We start from the raw sequence: 12,679 nt of genomic DNA on the forward strand, positions 1-12,679 counted from the left end.
CGACTTGGAGTTAATACTGGTATGGTTCAGGGACAAAACAGAACCATCAGAGGCTACAATATTCAGATGCAGTCCAATAGCTAAGAAATATTGGATAAACAAAGATATGTTCTACTTAGATGATAATGGAATATTGAGAAATTTGGACAAGAAAGACAGAACACCAAGACTTGTGGTACCAAGAGATCTTGTTGAACAAGTGATATCATTATGTCATGATATTCCTGCTGCAGGTCACCAAGGTATGAATAGAACCACATTGAGTATCAAGGCGAAATATCAATGGTATGGTATGACACAACGAATAAGAGACTTTGTCAAAACATGTAGTACATGCAATTTACACAAGAAGCCAAACAGTAAGGCTAAATGTCCGCTTACCCAGTTTCATGCAGGTGCACCAATGGAGCGTGTCCACTTAGATTTTCTAGGACCACTGCCAGAAACGAAATTTGGGAATGCCCATGTACTAGTTATGGTTGATCAGTTTTCCAAATGGATGGAATGTATTCCGTTACCAGCACAAACTGCAGAACATACGGCAAGAGCTGCTGTGAACGAGTTTTTCTCTCGTTTTGGATTCCCATTTCAGGTTTTTACAGACCAAGGACGCAATTTTGAAAGCAAGCTTTTCAAATCCATCTGTGAAATCTTGCAAATGCACAAAGCAAGAACTACTCCGTACAGACCATCCTCAAACGGACAAGCAGAACGTTGCAACAGAACCTTAATGGACGCCGTCCGTTGCTTCGTTTCTAAACAACAGAACAATTGGGATGAACACTTGGCACAGTTGGCAGGAGCTGTTCGATCGTCGGTGAACAGAATTACTGGTTTTACGCCAAACATGCTGATGCTTGGGAGAGAGGTTAACCAGCCTGTTGATTTATTGTACAGTGTACCTGGTGCTAAAACAGACGAGTCACAAGATGAGTATGTGATAAGACTCCGAGATGCCATAACATCTGCACATGAAATAGCACGCAACACGCTAAAAACTACACAGAATACCATGAAACGTGATTATGATGTACGTATTCTGGAGAGTGAATACAAAATAGGAGATTTAGTTTATGTTTTAGACACGGCAAAAATTAAAGGTAGGGCGAAGAAATTGGACCCACCTTGGAAAGGTCCAGGACTTGTATGTGCCAAATTATCTTCGTATGTGTACAAGATAAAATTACAAAAAACTGTACTGACAATAAATTATGACCGTTTAAAGCCATGTAAAGACAGAGAAGTACCACCCTGGTTAAAACAGTGCCAGCACCGGTTACAGGACGGTGAAGATGTGACCAAGGCGACTAATCCAGACTTACACTGTTTGTGCAGAAAACCAGATGATGGACTGTTTATGATACAGTGTGATTTCTGCGATGAGTGGTACCATGGAGCTTGTATAGATGTGACACCAGAGCTGGCTGACACTATGGTAAAGTTCAGATGTCCACGGTGCCAGGACTCTAGTACCGCAAGGTAATTTAAAATATAAGACAGGATACTATGATGTACATATAGAGCAGAAGGAAATCAGTTGTAAATTTTGATTGGACATTACAGTGAAGATTGTGTGTAATATATATATATCAAGGAATGATATGTTAGTTATAAATTAACTCCGCAGAGCGACAACGGAACAATTGTTGTACTTTTCAAAAATATATGTGTGTCGTTGAAATGTCAACGTTGGATATATTTGGAGATTTATTTGTATCCCCGTGGTGCGAACAGACGGGGTGGACTAAATGAAGATAGTGAATATTCGAATAGAAAGTAAACTCACTCCTTTCAAAGTGGGGGGAGTTTTGTGTAATATGGTATAATGGACGTGACATTACTATGTAGACAGTACGGTAGTTAGATATACCGCGTAGCCCGGTTCCCGGACTGATCCATTGTAAACTACCTAACTCAGGATAAGATCTCAGATAGTTACCAGGTAACGAGAGTTGGCGTATTGGCGGGAATGAGAACGCCTGTACTAGAACTTAACCAGAGAGTATCAGAGTATATTTGGTAAGTTAGTACAATTAGGAGCATTTCATTGTATTAGAAGTATTAGTATTGAGTGATAATACTCAGAATCACATCAATAATCATTGGTAGCAGACTTGTGATCTTTAAAACACGTGTACTTTTCCTCATACCCTGTAAGCTGTAAGCTATTCCCTCCTCGTTTTAATAAGAATTTGCTGAATTAATTCATTTATTTTAATCATTTTCCATATATAGTTTGAATGTCGTAACTTGCCAAAACAGTTCGAGTCCCGTGTATATGATATTAAATGACTTAACTTACCTTACCTTAAATTTCACTCTCAAATACACAAGATGACATAATTTTTGCATTTTTCCTTACGTTTAAATGTTGTCTTCCTTTCTCTAAACAAAGGTAGAGATAATAAAAATTGTTGACCTTTTGTCTCTAAAGTGTCGTAAATGGTTAAGTTTCTGGTCAGTATAGCATAGTGTTCCGGGTAACAAATGATTTTACACTTGCTAAAGAAGAAAAATTCAAATATCTTTACTCCTTTTCCCGTTTTAATTGAAAAATTCTGGACAGAATTGACAATTTTATGAATGTTTACATTGATATAATTTTTTCGGATAAAATCGTGTTTCAAAAATATTTTAACGAACTTTAACAACGTGTCTTTTAAACTTTAAAAAAAATCATGGACGGTCTCAGATCAGAGACATATATACACAGAGATTGGCAACTGTAACAGTGGTCAGTGAAATCCAATTAAAAACACGCATCACACGAGACTTTAACGAGATCGCCATTTTGCATCTGATCATGACAAGTTCACCACCGCTTCGATTTTTATTTTACATCAAGCTTTTCAAAACAGCATAATGTAAGTATATATTTCAATTTCGTAAATTATTTACCTTGTTTTATTCAGTTTGTAGTAATTGTTAGTTAAAATATTGTGACGATTAACGTTTTATTGTGGTCAATAATAAGGGGAAAGCTTGGCCGACATGGACGTTATGAAAAATTTTTACACGGACGTATTTTTTATTAAAACCTTTTCATTCGAAAAGGAATAAAACCATTTATGAAATGAATCACTTTTCCCAAGACATACTGGTTTTGTGTAAATATGTTGAATTTTTCATTAAATCACCCACTTTGATGCAATTTACAATTAAAATTCAGTATTCTCGCTGTCGGCCACGTTCAATTTTTAAAATATAAAGACAGGCCCCTGTCCATGTCTACAGTCAATAAACTTTTCCATCTTTAGAGAATAATTATTCCCAGCACATGAATTACTTTCTTATGACATACTGGATTTGTGTATAACAGTTGTTTTTTACATATTTTCACCCACTTTGATGCAATTTACAATTAAAAATGACCATTCAAGCTGTCGGCCATTTTCATTCTCTTCAATATAAAGACAGGCCCCTGTCCATGTCTACAGTCAATAAACTTTTCCATCTTTAGAGAATAATTATTCCCAGCACATGAATTACTTTCTTATGACATACTGGATTTGTGTATAACAGTTGTTTTTTCCATATTTTCACCAGCCTTGATGCAATTTACAATTAAAAATGACCATTCAAGCTGTCGGCCATTTTCATTCTCTTCAATATAAAGACAGGCCCCTGTCCATGTCTACAGTCAAACTCAATAAACTTGTCCATCTTTAGAGAATAATTATTCCCAGCACATGAATTACTTTCTTATGACATACTGGATTTGTGTATAACAGTTGTTTTTTCCATATTTTCACCAGCTTTGATGCAATTTACAATTAAAAATGACCATTCAAGCTATCGGCCATTTTCATTCTCTTCAATATGAAGACAGGCACCTGTCCATGGCTACAGTCTATAAAATTGTCCATCTTTAAAGAACAAATGTACCCATCACCATTGATCACAGGAATTACTTTCCCAAGACATACCGGTTTTGTGTATATAAATTGTTTTTTTCATTATTTCCACCACTTTGATGACATTTACAAGTTTATATACATGCATATTTACATTCAGTATCTGACAGCATTTTTTATTTAACAGGATCCTGCATGTTATAAAAGAACAAAGATGTTGATCAAATTTACCTAACAGTGCAGCATACAAGAGATGTAATATCATACATGTGCTGAATGTAGGACTCCCTAGCCTTTCTGATTGAAAAAAAGATTCCCTGGCAGACAGGAACAACTATTAGTGATGACTTTTTTCAAATGTTACTGCACAGTCATGTAGTGGACCGATTACATGTACTACTATCAATGTGATACTAAAAAATGGTTTAGTAAGAGAGAAAATGACATGTGCTTATCCTGACTGTGAAAACACCACATTATTGTAGTTCAAATATCATAGTTCATATGCCAAACTTGATGTACATGTGTATGCGATTTTTGTGCAAGTGATGGTGACATCATTGAATTCGAACTAAGAATAAATACAAGACTCCGCATTCAATCTATTGAATTTGAAACAGAAGTGGTAGTTGTGCAGAGACTATACGGATAAAAATGCAAATAAATATCTTGTGTTCAACTTCATTTGTCTTCTTTACGTTAGTATATATACATGTACATAATTTTTACATACATGTTTAACAATATGATGATGTAGTATGATTGCCAATGAGACAATGATTTACATGTATGACTATCATTGGAAGGCCACTCTATAATATCTTTGTATATCATGAGAATGGAAATGCTACCTTTGTAGCATAAAGGTAGCATAATGTAAAAAAAGGGAAAATGTTCATTTATTCAACAACACTCCTGTGAATATATAACTTGACAGTACTAAAGGCAAAATATTTCGTTTCACAAATTCCTTCCTCTCCTCGGAAAATAACATATTTAATTGTTTACATGAAATGACAAAATGTGTAGAATAAGAAGTAAGAAATGTTCACTCTACTTGTACACTACTAGTCGCTCATATTAGTCATCATCTTTGTTTGTTTCAGTCCTTTAGCAATGGTGCTTGTTTATATTTTTCTGTTGTGTTGTGTTGTTTCAGTTTTACATGTCCTCATTCTGTGATCACTGTTTCACCTCACCTATTTTGAAAAATGTTAATGCAAATATTTTCTGCAATAAATTGAAAAGGCACAGCTGCTATGACTATTCAGAAATGTGAGGTATATGTCAATGAGACAACAACCCAACAACAAAAATATTCTTTGCACATCTATGAATGTTTAAGAATTCTTGTGGAGGTCAAAAGCACATAACGTGTACTTATATATTGGTGACCTGGTACATGTATGTACCTATTGATGCATTCCGTCCTAAACTTAAATTGTGTGAAGAGACCAAGCAGTTTATATGCTTATTAAAAAAAATGATATTAAAATGAATTCCTGTATAACAAATTCCGGGAATGAGACACTATTTTATTTAAACCAGATGAGATATTAGTGGTAAAGGTTTAAACAGAAGCAGGAGATGTCAAGGGGCAATACAAAAAGTACAAGGTCATGTAACACAGATAAAAAAATGACAAATGAAAAGAAAATAACAGCCCACATAGCACTGCACCGAAACATAAACCCACAAAAGATCAGATAAAACTTGTCTTCAATTTTAAATCTTTCTAATTTCAAACTCGAGTTTCACTACCCGATAGGAAAGAGTAAAGATAAGGATGTTGCAGTACTTCTGTGGTCTATGAAACAGAACATTAAAATTCTACAGTTCAGCAGAGCATTTTACCATTCTTAAGATACACGTTGTTTTTAATCAGGGTCTGTGATATTAAGTCTATAAAAAACTACAAATAATGACAGATTCATATTCAATATTTCATGACAGCAAAAATAGTGATTTCTACAACACTGTACATAATGTACGTTCATTTAGGAAATTCATGCAAAGGTTCCACAAATAATGTAATTGTAGGTCAATCAAAAATTAATCATTTAAATCCGTTTTCCACGAGACAAAATTCTACTGGCTACATATTTTTTTTTATATAAAAAAGTTGCTTTCTGATTTCTTTTTTTGACATGTTAAATGACTATTTTTGTTCCTGATTGAATACTATAGTAGAATGTAGGACAGTAAGTCACAGGACAAAAAGTCACGGACGAAAAGTCACAATTCAGTTTTGAGATTATTTTTCTCTGAACAAGAAAACACTAATTTTAAAAATAATTTTTTGATTTTTTATTGAACTATAATATATGAAGCAACTTTGTAATTAAAATTTATTCAATAAATATCAATGATGATCAAATAATTGTTATGATAACAAAATGTCAAAGTGGTTTGGCACTTAAATGGCTTCATGGTGCCAAGAAATATATTATTTGCATGATTAAAATTTAATAATTTTTCATTTATCAAGGCTTATGAACAACTTCCTGAACTTAAAAATGAATAAATGTAAAAAAAGATATTATTTGAAGATCTTTCTCTTATATATTCAAACAATTGTCAATAAATTATTTGTGACTTTTTGTCCTATCCAATTTGTGACTTTACAAAATGTATGTACTTTTTGTACTGTGACTTTCTGTCCGTTTACCCTATTCATAGTATAGCCCACTATGGTTAAAATAATGTCAGAATTTGTTTAGTTGTAAAAACAATTACCAAGTAATAATCCATTTAGAACTTCACCTCCGGCAAAATTCAGGTGATCGGAGGGCAATAAATTGCGTAATCGCACACCTGTGAATCCACAGTCACAACTCTAAGGAAATAATGACCGGAAAATCGGACACACATAATTTCACTGTGTAATTTAGAAGCAAACTTTAGCAAAGAAATGTTTCTTGTAATATCATGATCATTACCAGATTTTACTTTTTAAATTAAAAGAAATGCCGAAAAAAAAGAAAAAAATATTTTCTCAATCAAATACATTAAAAAAAATACAACTATTTCAAGTAGTTTTTTAGAAAAAGAATTTATTTGATCTGAAATAAGTTTTCCTATTACTTTTCTTGATTAGCTATCGAGGTTTTTCATCCCTGACTTGTCTACATGTTGTAGAATAATTATCGACGAGAATCTCATTCCGGGCCGCGTTTTTTAACGGGATTTCACGGAGTTGCCAATCTCTGTGTATATATGTCTCTGCTCAGATATAACGGAATTGTAACGCAATTCACGTGTATTAATCATCGTCTTAGCCTAAGGATATTATTTCAAATTCAACTTCGTAATCTCCAATCCACAAACACGCCATCCCCGTATATTGTTAATGTTACTGGTACATGAATTATCAATAAGCTTGGCATTTACCTGTTGTTGACACTCGTTAGACAATGCATCTTAAAGTTCGATTTGGTTCGAAATTAATTTAAGCAATGTATTATTATTTTTTTTACAATAGTGCTAAATGCCCCCCAAAAAAGTAAAAAAATCACATTAACTTTGTTTATAAACCATATAAAATTCAAACTAAATGAGTATTATCCCAGCTCAAATCGGTCATCGTTACTCATCTATGCAGTATATGTATACACAAACACACACCAACCCACACACATCTCTCTTTATATACACCATTTCATTAAAACTTGACTGAAATACTGACCAATTACTTATAGTTTGCCTAACGCTAACATGCATGGCTAATGGATATTTTAAGTAAATTTTATGTATTAAAATTGAATTGCATAAAATTTAGAAATTAAATATATATTATTTTCATCAGTTTTGCGGATGACCAAAAAAATTATTTTTCGACTGAATGTTATATATATCTTGAATTTCGTTCTTCTCTCTGGTCACTCTAAAATTACCCTAAAGCTAAATGTCGCCGTCAGATGTATAATAGAAGGCGATACACACTACCAGTTGTTACTCTTACGCAATAAGTACAGTGTACGAATGTAAAATTATCGATAGGGTGCGTCTAAAGAATGTAGGACAGAAAGTCACAGGACAAGAAGTCACAGACAAAACGTCACGGACAAAAAGTCACAGGACAAAAAGTCACAATCAGTTTTGAGATTATTTTTCTTTGAACAAGAAAAAACTAATTTAAAAAGAATTTTTTTTTTTTTCTTAAACTATTATTTATAAAGCAACTTTGTATTCAAAATGTATGCAATAAATATTAATAATGACCAAATAATTGCTATGAAAACAAAAATTAATGTCAAAGAGGCTTGATCCTTAAATAGCTTTATGGTGCCAAGAAATATATCCTTTGTACGATAAAATTTAATAAATTTTCATTTATCAAGGCTTATGAACAATTTCCTAAACTTAAAAATGAATATATGTAATAAAAAGAAAATATTTCAAGATCTTTCACTTATATATTCAAACAATTGTCAACAAACTATTTGTGACTTTTTGTCCTGTGACTTTTTGTCCTATCAAATTTGTGACTTTAAAGTCCTGTGACTTTTTGTCCTGTGACTTTCTGTCCGTTTACCCGTCTAAACACTGCTAATGACTCCTTAGTGCACTAAGGCCTTAAAATATGTGACTAAGGACTAAAAGGGATGCTATTACATGTAAACTAATTCCATGTCATGGTAGAGTTTTAGAGTAGAGTTTGATATTTAATGCATAAATTCCAAATTTTAATCGCACGTGCAGGTTTTGCTTGTCTGCATGTTGTGTGTTTTAATGTTGTGTTTATGTTATTTTATATTCGGCAAAAAGCTCTCAAGAGCTTATGTTTGATTGTTATATGTGAAACCATAGATATAATAGCCACTGTTATTTCTATGGTGAACCGAATCAAAATAGAACTTTCGTATTCGTATTCTTTGATTTTACCGCAAATCACTGAACTGTAAGTCCGGTGCGTCTAAACACTGCACTAAGGACTTATAATATGCCACTAAGGACTAGATCGGGTGCTGTTACGTCTAATTTTTCTTCATATTATGGTAGATACTGATATTTAATGCATAAATTTCAAATTTTATAACACCCCCCCCCCTCCCCTAAGGGTAACTGGGGAATAGAAGTATGGTCACCACTGGTCTTCCTCCGATCGGCAGTAAAACCCTTGCTAAAGTGGGGCGTCCGTTTGGCTGTGCGGGATGTACAAAGCAGCCACGTCCGGTCAGAATGTGGACGTTAAATCCGATGCTCGTGTAAAGAGAGTGCTACACTCTTTGCACTCTTTGAGGGGTCCGTAGGTGACCTGTTGCAAGGCTAAATTTCTGTCCCTATCCAATATACCCTCATTTCCCGTGGCAGTCTAAATTTCTCCGACCTTAATCCCTAACGCCCCATTACAGAACCTACCTATTGTATTTATTGTTAATTTGTTCTCGTCCTGAATATGCATGAAATATTTGCCACTGGAGGTTAAGCAACCAACAATCAATCAATCAAATTTTACAGAAAAATAATCAATGAGTAATTTAACATTGTTTAGCCACTTGCCGATTTTTCTTTGATATTGCCGAAAATCAATGAACCGTTAGACACGTGTCAAATTACATAAAACTGATTACACTGTTTGGTACAGTTTTTCAGTTTCAGATTATTTCAATTTAATATGGTTCATGGCAAAATTTATGATCATATAAAGAACACGTTTGAGCAATAAATCATTTTGGACAAAAACGAATTCAATATGATAATAAATTTTTACTACATGCAAGCAATATAAAAAGAAGTTGTGGTATGATTGGTATGATTGACGATGGTTCACAAGAGACAAAATGACAAAATGACACAGAAGTAAATAACTACAAGTCACCATACGGCCTTCAACAATAAGTAAAGCACATACCACATAGTCATTATTAAATAACCCAGATAAACATTAAATGTATTTACCATACAAATACTTAGGATTATCTTTTTCTTTTTTTTTAATTCACCATCTATAGTTTTAAATCTAAAGTATTCATCGGTTAATAATTTAATGATAAAATATAGAAAATTGTTAAGTGGTTTTTTTTTAAGGAAGGAAAAATGTTTGTCCCGATAGAAAAAAAAAAGCACCCCCTCCCTTTGAATGGTCATTACATAATTGGGGGCTTAAATTTGGGGACGGATCGCGAGGCCTGACGGCCATAAACAACAGATGATGAACAGCAAACAGAGGATACAACATTTGATATGTATGAAAGACGACGACGGACACAAAATGATTGCACTGAATAATTTCAACTACCACATGATACCCAGTGAATTTATTTACATACTTGAACTCGTCTAAGGAATATTTCTGGACAAAAACGAATTCATTATGTTTACTGTACAAACAAACAACAAGTGATGGATAAAATTATGGCTTATATTCTTTCAGTCATTTTTAGAGCGAAATTTGATTGATTGATTGTTGGTTGCTTAACGTCCAGTGGCAAATATTTCATGCATATTCAGGACGAGAAGTCGTTTCAGAAATAGATTATGAAGTATTTAGGTATTACAAATGTTACAATTTTCTCACCATTTGGTAAAAGGATATTTTCTTAGCTTTTTTTAGTTAATTTGTATGAATCGTATTTTTTTTTCTCACAAAATTATATCTTTTGCTCTAAATTAGCACATACGATTTTGATAGTATAAAAAACATTGTAACTTAAGTCTCGGGAATTATTCGTTTATCAAGGCTTTTGCACATTTAAACCTGCTCAATTTGTTTGCACAAGTCCCAAGTCAGGAACCTTTTGTTCAGTGATTGTCATTTTATGTTGTAGTTCATAAGTGTTTCTCGTTTCTCGTTTTTCATATAGATTAGACCGTTCATTTTCCTGTTTGAATGGTTTGACACTAAACATTTTTGGGCTCTATAAAGCTTGCTGTAGGCTCTGTGTTGAAGGCCGTAATTTGACCTATAATGGATTACTTGTTACAAATTGTGACTTGGATGGAGAGTTGTCTCATAAGAACTCATACCACATCTCCTTATATCTGTTTTGGGCATAGAATATCAAATTTTTATTATTGTCGACATTTCTATTCCTTTTGTCTTGCATAAACATTTTAACAAGCTGACCACAAGTTGACGCACATCAAAGAAATGCTCGCAAATAACTTTATAGAAAGACAAATAAAACAAAGGCAAAATGATTTGTCCTTTGAATATTTGTAAATGAGAACAACACATTTGGTTATACATATTTAGCACTTGTCTTTGTAATTGTTAATTACTTAAAATAAAAACAATGTACAAGTAACAGCATCCCTTCTCGTCCTAAGCAGGGGCGGATCCAGAACCTTGATGTCGGGGGGGGGGGGGGCACCATAAAACCAAAATTAAACATTTATTTAGAGATGTATATATAAATTGCGGTTTTTATCCAACGCAATCATAGGTTTGAACGTTGTTTTCAATTTAGACTTGTATATACATATATATATATATATATATATATATATATATATATGCGAGTGTGGGTGGTAATGGTTTTCTTTTGGGGGCGGGGGTTGTGAGATCATCTTTTCTATAGTTTATATATATATTTTTTTACTATTTCACTCTATTCTTTATTCTTCTGCCATTTTATCTCTATTATATTCGTCCTAAACATGCATGTAATATTTGACACGGGACGTTAAGGAACCAACAGTCAATCAACATATTCATTATACTTCATCAAATCTTTATTTTGTTATTTCTATTTTTTGTCTCATTGTTCTCTTCTGTAAACCCCATTCATACCCTCATAAATGGTGACCCATTCATAGACTCATACATTGGGTAATTTAAACAGGAAAAATATACCGACACATATTAATGTACGCTTGGTCTAAATGTTTAAGCCCAAGATAATGTTATAAAGTATGTATTATATAAATACAGTAGTATTTTATTAATTATTATATATAGGAGGGGCGAATATATATATATATTAGACAATTCCAATCCAATCCATATTGTGTGGATAAGGGTTGGGGAGGGGCAGGTTATTTTTAACAAATTGATGGTTTCCCTTGAAAATAAGAGGGAAGAGAAAATACGACATTCAGTTTAAAAACAAAATTTAGTGTGAAAAAAATTTGTTGTTGAGTAAAGTCACAAATAAAACAGTTCCGAAAAAAGAAATTCACAAGAAATGGTAATGTAACGGAATTTTGTTATGAAGGCATATTCCATTTATTGATACTAACATTCTTGGCAATAAACATTTATTTGTACATATTCTTTAAAAACACACAGATTTTAGTTAGTAATTTCTTTCCTGGTCAGAAGATTTCACCTGTTAATCGATCTTAATCTGTGATATTGTATTAAAAACCAATAAAGAAAATAGTACTATTCCAATCAACATGTGCATGTAGTTTACATCAAGACATTACACACAGGTGTCAATATTTACACACCCACCGATAGTTGTCATAAATCACGCATGTTGAAACAGGGGTTAATTAACGGCTAGTTTAGAAGTCAAATGAAGCTGTGATTATAATTTCCGCTCTAGATAAGCAGATTCAGTAGCAATAAAATTATGTAAGAATTTTGTTTTAGACCCGGACTAGAGAGGGCTGCCCCCGGTAAATTCACCATTGCTTCTAAAGGGGCATATTATAAGTCCTTAGTGCAGTAAATAGTCTTTATAGCAGTGTTTAATATGCCACTAAGGACTAACAGGGGTGTTATTACATGTAAACTAATTTCATACAGTGGCGTATTGTAAATCCTTAGTGCACTAAGTAGTCCTTATCAGTGTTTAGACGCAGCGTAATATATATGGTAAATTCAGTAGAATGTATTTTTGGACTGGGGTGTTAAAGATATTTTAATCTGACAA

General features: G+C 33.1%; 1 long non-coding RNA gene across 1 annotated transcript; it reads left to right on the plus strand.

The window, feature by feature from the left end:
* The first annotated feature begins 2,727 nt into the window (after positions 1-2,727).
* On the plus strand, positions 2,728-4,533 carry LOC127722408 (uncharacterized). The gene is made up of 2 exons (XR_007991716.1): positions 2,728-2,864; positions 4,042-4,533. It is a non-coding gene; the product is annotated as an uncharacterized LOC127722408 (long non-coding RNA).
* The last annotated feature ends 8,146 nt before the right edge of the window (positions 4,534-12,679 follow it).

Source organism: Mytilus californianus, unplaced genomic scaffold (genome assembly GCF_021869535.1).
Source record: "Mytilus californianus isolate M0D057914Y unplaced genomic scaffold, xbMytCali1.0.p SCAF_12, whole genome shotgun sequence".
NCBI classification, from domain to species: Eukaryota; Metazoa; Mollusca; class Bivalvia; order Mytilida; family Mytilidae; genus Mytilus; species Mytilus californianus.